The following is a 6,000-nucleotide window of genomic DNA, read 5'->3' on the forward strand; positions in this document are numbered from 1 at the left end:
CTTCTCAACTCCGCCTCCTCTTCTAGTTCTGTGGTCTGGTTGGACTTCGGTATTCTAATGCTGATTGGCTGGCCTGACATGCAGCCAATCAGCATTAGTTTTGCTTTGTGTGACCTCACAGGTCACAGCACAGAGTGAGCTGTGCTGTGATTGGTCGACTGTCCTCCTGCCCAAGCAGCACAGGCGCACTGAGTCCTGCACCATCATTCATAGTCGGAGTCGGAGAGGCTGCAGTGCTGCCTGTAGCTGATGGTTGAGAATTTCCTGTCTTAGTGAGTCACTATTGTAATAAATCAATGTACTAATGTATGTAACAGTATGTGAGTAAAATATGCCTGCAGGCTGCAGCAGTAGACAGCCACTGAGACAGTTATTATTGGAGGCCCCCCCGCCCCTGCAATCTAAAGCAGTGACACAAGGTGGAGGTCTGGGGGGCCCCCATAGAAAATTTCTAATTTCCTGTGGTCCCCCTTCCCCACTGTCTCCTAATTTACTGTGGGGCCCGGTCACCTCTCCCACCATTTCACCTCTGGGGAAGGGCCCCAAAGGGGCACACAGGGGGCCCTTAAGAAATTAGGTGACAGTCAGTGGGGAAGGGGTCCTCAGGAAATCAGATGACGTGACACAGTGAGGAAGGCAATATACTACGTGGCTGTGCAATGTACTACATGGCTCTGCTGTATATACTACGTGGCTGGGCAATATACTATGTGGCTCTGTGCTGTATATACTACGTGGCTCTTTGCAATATACAACGTCGCTCTGTGCTGTATATACTACATGGCTCTGTGCTGTATACTACGTGGCTGGGCAATATACTACGTCGCTGTGCAATATACTACGTCACTGTTCAATATACTACGTGGCTCTGTGCTGTATACTACGTAGCTGGTCAATATACTACGTGGCTGTGCAATATACTACGTGGCTCTGTGCTGTATATACTACGTGGCTCTGTGCTGTATACAACGTGGCTGGGCAATATACTACGGGGCTCTGTGCTGTATACTACGTGATTGGCAATATACTACGTGGGCGGCTGGCAAATATACTACGTCACTGGGCAATATACTACGTGGCTGGGCAATATACTACGTAGCTGGGCAATATACTACGTAGCTGGGCAATATAGTACGTCACTGGGCAATATACTACGTGGCTGGGCAATATACTACGTGGCTGGGCAATATACTACGTTGCTGGGCAATATACTACGTTGCTGGGCAATATACTACGTGGCTGGGCAATATACTACGTGGCTGGGCAATATACTACGTGGCTGGGCAATATACTACGTAGCTGGGCAATATAGTACGTCACTGGGCAATATACTACGTGGCTGGGCAATATACTACGTAGCTGGGCAATATACTACGTGGCTGGGCAATATACTACGTCAATGGGCAATATACTACATGGCTGGGCAATATACTACGTGGCTGGGCAATATACTACGCGGGCTGTGCAATATACTACGTAGCTGGGCAATATACTACGTAGCTGGGCAATATAGTACGTGACTGGGCAATATACTACGTCACTGGGCAATATACTACGTTATGTAGCTGGGCAATATACTACGTCTACGTCACTGGGCAATATACTACGTGGCTGGTTAATATACTACGTGGACAGTCACATGCATATTCTAGAATACCCGATGCGTTACAATCGGGCCACCATCTAGTAGTACTAATAAAATGTTCTATGTTTTTGTTTCACTACTCAAATATTTTAAAAAATGGACGTTTGGTCTTGCCGTCATCATACTGATGAGCCGAATGATATTGCAAGGTAATTTTTTCACAAAATGCTCAAAAAAAAACAACTTTTTTTTTTCCCACAATTTCACTGAACTTGGAACATGTTTCCCTTTTTCAAGTACACTATGTGTAAAAATCAATGGTGTCATTCAAAAGTTCAACTCGCCCTGCAAAAAACAAGTCCTCATATGTCTAATATCAGACCTGGGCAAAGTGCGGACCGCGGGCCACATGCGGCTCTGGCTGCCTGTCTCTGTCCGTCCCACGTACCAAGACAGCCGTGTGACAGGGCCGCGTGCTCAAATTAGATGCAAGTTCCATTTGTGGGACTTCGACTTTAACCCCTTCCCGACCTTTGACGCATACGCTGCGTCATGAAAGTCGGTGCCATTCCGACCCATGACGCAGCATATGCGTCATGGAAAGATCGCGTCCCTGCAGATCGGGTGAAAGGGTTAACTCCCATTTCACCCGATCTGCAGGGACAGGGGGAGTGGTAGTTTAGCCCAGGGGGGGTGGCTTCACCCCCTCGTGGCTACGATCGCTCTGATTGGCTGTTGAAAGTGAAACTGCCAATCAGAGCGATTTGTAATATTTCACCTAAAAAAATGGTGAAATATTACAATCCAGCCATGGCCGATGCTGCAATATCATCGGCCATGGCTGGACACACTAATGTGCACCCACCCCACCCCTCCGATCGCCCCCTCAGCCCCCCGATCTGTGGTCCGCTCCCCTCAGTCCTGTGCTCCGCTCCCCCGTCCTCCTGCCCGCTCCCCCCGTGCTCCAATCACACCCCCCGTGCTCCAATCAAACCCCCCCGCACTCCAATCCCACCCCCCGCACAGCGATCCCCCCCCTGCACAACGATCCCCCCCCGTGGTCCGATCCACCCGCCCGCACAGCGATCCCCCACTCCGTGCTCCAATCCACCCCCCCGTGTTCCGATCCACCCCCCGTGCTCCGACGCCCCCCCCCCCGTGCCCTGATCTCCCCCCCTTATACTTACCTGGCCTCCCGGGGACCGTCCGTCTTCTTTCCTGGGCGCCGCCATCTTCCAAAATGGCGGGCGCATGTGCAGTGCGCCCGCCGAATCTGCCGGCCAGCAGATTCGTTCCAGAGTGAATTTTGATCACTGAGATAGGTTATATCTGTGATCAAAATAAAAAAAAAAGTAAATGACCCCCCCCCCTTTGTCACCCCCATAGGTAGGGACAATAAAAAAAATATTTTTTTTTTTCCACTAAGGTTGGGGTAAGAACTAGGGGTAGGGTTAGGGGTAGGGTTAAGGTTAGGGGTAGGGTTAGGGGTAGGGTTTGGGGTAGGGTTAGGGTTAGGGCTAGGGTTAGGGTTAGGGCTAGGGCTAGGGTTAGGGTTTCGGTATGTGCACACGTATTCTGGTCCTCTGCGGATTTTTCCGCTGCGGATTTGATAAATCCGCAGTGCTAAACCGCTGCGGATTTATGGCGGATTTACTGCGTTTTTCCTGCGCATTTCAATGCGATTTTACAACAGCGATTTTCTATTTGAGCAGTTGTAAAACCGCTGCGGAATCCGCACAAAGAAGTGACATGCTGCGGAATGTAAACCGTTGCGTTTCCGTGCAGTTTTTCTGCAGCATGTGTACAGCGATTTTTGTTTCCCATAGGTTTGCATTGAACTGTAAACTCATGGGAAACTGCTGCGGATCCGCAGCGTTTTCCGCAGCGTGTGCACATACCTTTAGAATTAGGCTATGTGCACACGGTGCGGATTGGCCGCTGCGGATCCGCAGCAGAGTTCCATCAGGTTTACAGTACCATGTAAACATATGGAAAGCCAAATCCGCTGTGCCCATGGTGCGGAAAATACCGCGCGGGAACGCTGCGTTGTATTTTCCGCAGCATGTCAATTCTTTGTGCGGATTCCGCAGCGTTTTACACCTGTTCCTCAATAGGAATCCGCAGGTGAAATCCGGACAAAAAACACTGGAAATCCGCGGTAAATCCGCAGGTAAAACGCAGTGCCTTTTACCCGTGGATTTTTCAAAAATGGTGCTGAAAAATCTCATACGAATCCGCAACGTGGGCACATAGCCTTAGGGCTAGGGTTGGGTTGGAATTAGGGTTGTGGTTAGGGTTAGGGGTGTGTTGTGGTTAGGGTTAGGGGTGTGGGGGGGTTAGGGGTGTGTTGGGGTTAGGGTTGTGATTAGGGTTATGGCTACAGTTGGGATTAGAGTTAGGGGTGTGTTGGGGTTAGTGTTGGAGTTAGAATTGAGGGGTTTCCACTGTTTAGGCACATCAGGGGGTCTCCAAACGCAACATGGCGCAACCATTGATTCCAGCCAATCTTCTATTCAAAAAGTCAAATGGTGCTCCCTCACTTCCGAGCCCCGACGTGTGCCCAAACAGTGGTTTACCCCCACATATGGGGTACCAGCATACTCAGGACAAACTGTGCAACAATTACTGGGGTCCAATTTCTCCTGTTACCCTTGAGAAAATAAAAAATTGCTTGCTAAAACATCATTTTTGAGGAAAGAAAAATGATTTTTTATTTTCACGGCTCTGCGTTGTAAACGTCTGTGAAGCACTTGGGGGTTCAAAGTGCTCACCACATATCTAGATAAGTTCCTTGGGGGGTCTAGTTTCCAAAATGGGGTCACTTGTGGGGGGTTTCTACTGTTTAGGCACACCAGGGGCTCTGCAAACGCAACATGACGTCCGCAGACCATTCCATCAAAGTCTGCATTTCAAAAGTCACTACTTCCCTTCTGAGCCCCCACGTGTGCCCAAACAGTGGTTTACCCCCACACATTGGGTATCAGCGTACTCAGGAGAAACTGGACAACAACATTTGTGGTCCAATTTCTCCTGTAACCCTTGGGAAAATTAAAAATTGTGGGCTAAAAAATTATTTTTGAGGAAAGAAAACGTATTTATTATTTTCACTGCTCTGTGTTATGAACTTCTGTGAAGCACTTGGGGGTTCAAAGTGCTCACCTCACATCTAGATAAGTTCCTTTCGGGGTCTAGTTTCCAAAATGGGGTCACTTGTGGGGGGTTTCTATTGTTTAGCCACATCAGGGGCTCTGCAAACGCAACGTGACGCCCGCAGAGCATTCCATCAAAGTCTGCATTTCAATACGTCACTACTTCACTTCCGAGCCCCAGCATGTGCCTAAACAGTGGTTTACCCCCACATATTGGGTATCAGCGTACTCAGGAGAAACTGGACAACAACTTTTGGGGTCAAATTTCTCCTGTTACCCTTGGGAAAATAAAAAATTGCGGGCTAAAAAATCATTTTTGAGAAAAGAATTTTTTTTTTTTCATGCCTCTGCGTTATAAACTTCTGTGAAGCACTTGAGGGTTCAAAGTGCTCACCACACATCTAGATTAGTTCCTTTGGGGGTCTAGTTTCCAAAATGGGGTCATTTGTGGGGGATCTCTAATGTTTAGGCACACAGGGGCTCTCCAAACGCGACATGGTGTCCGCTAATGATTGGAGCTAATTTTCCATTTAAAAAGCCAAATGGCGTGCCTTCCCTTCTGAGCCCTGCCGTGCGCCCAAACAGTGGTTTACCCCCACATATGGGGTATCTGCGTACTCAGGACAAACTGGACAACAACATTTGTGGTCCAATTTCTCCTATTACCATTGGCAAAATAGGAAATTCCAGGCTGAAAAATCATTTTTGAAAAAAGAAAAATTATTTTTTATTTTCATGGCCCTGCATTATAAACTTCTGTGAAGCACCTGGGGGTTTAAAGTGCTCAGTATGCATCTAGATAAGTTCCTTGGGGGGGTCTAATTTCCAAAATGGGGTCACTTGTGGGGGAGCTCCATTGCATAGGCACACAGGGGCTCTCCAAATGCGACATGGTGTCCGCTAACAAATGGAGCTAATTTTCCATTCAAAAAGTCAAAAGGCGCGCCTTCCCTTCTGAGCCCTGCCGTGTGCCCAAACAGTGGTTTACCCCCACATATGAGGTATCGGCGTACTCGGGAGAAATTGCTCAACAAATTTTAGGATCCATTTTATCCTATTGCCCATGTGAAAATGAAAAAATTGAGGCGAAAAGAAATTTTTTGTGAAAAAAAAGTACTTTTTCATTTTTACGGATCAATTTGTGAAGCACCTGAGGGTTTAAAGTGCTCACTAGGCATCTAGATAAGTTCCTTGGGGGGTCCAGTTTCCAAAATGGGGTCACTTGTGGGGGAGCTCCAATGTTTAAGCACACAGGGTCTCTCCAAA

This window comes from Ranitomeya imitator, chromosome 2 (assembly GCF_032444005.1).
Source record: "Ranitomeya imitator isolate aRanImi1 chromosome 2, aRanImi1.pri, whole genome shotgun sequence".
Lineage (NCBI taxonomy): Eukaryota > Metazoa > Chordata > Amphibia > Anura > Dendrobatidae > Ranitomeya > Ranitomeya imitator.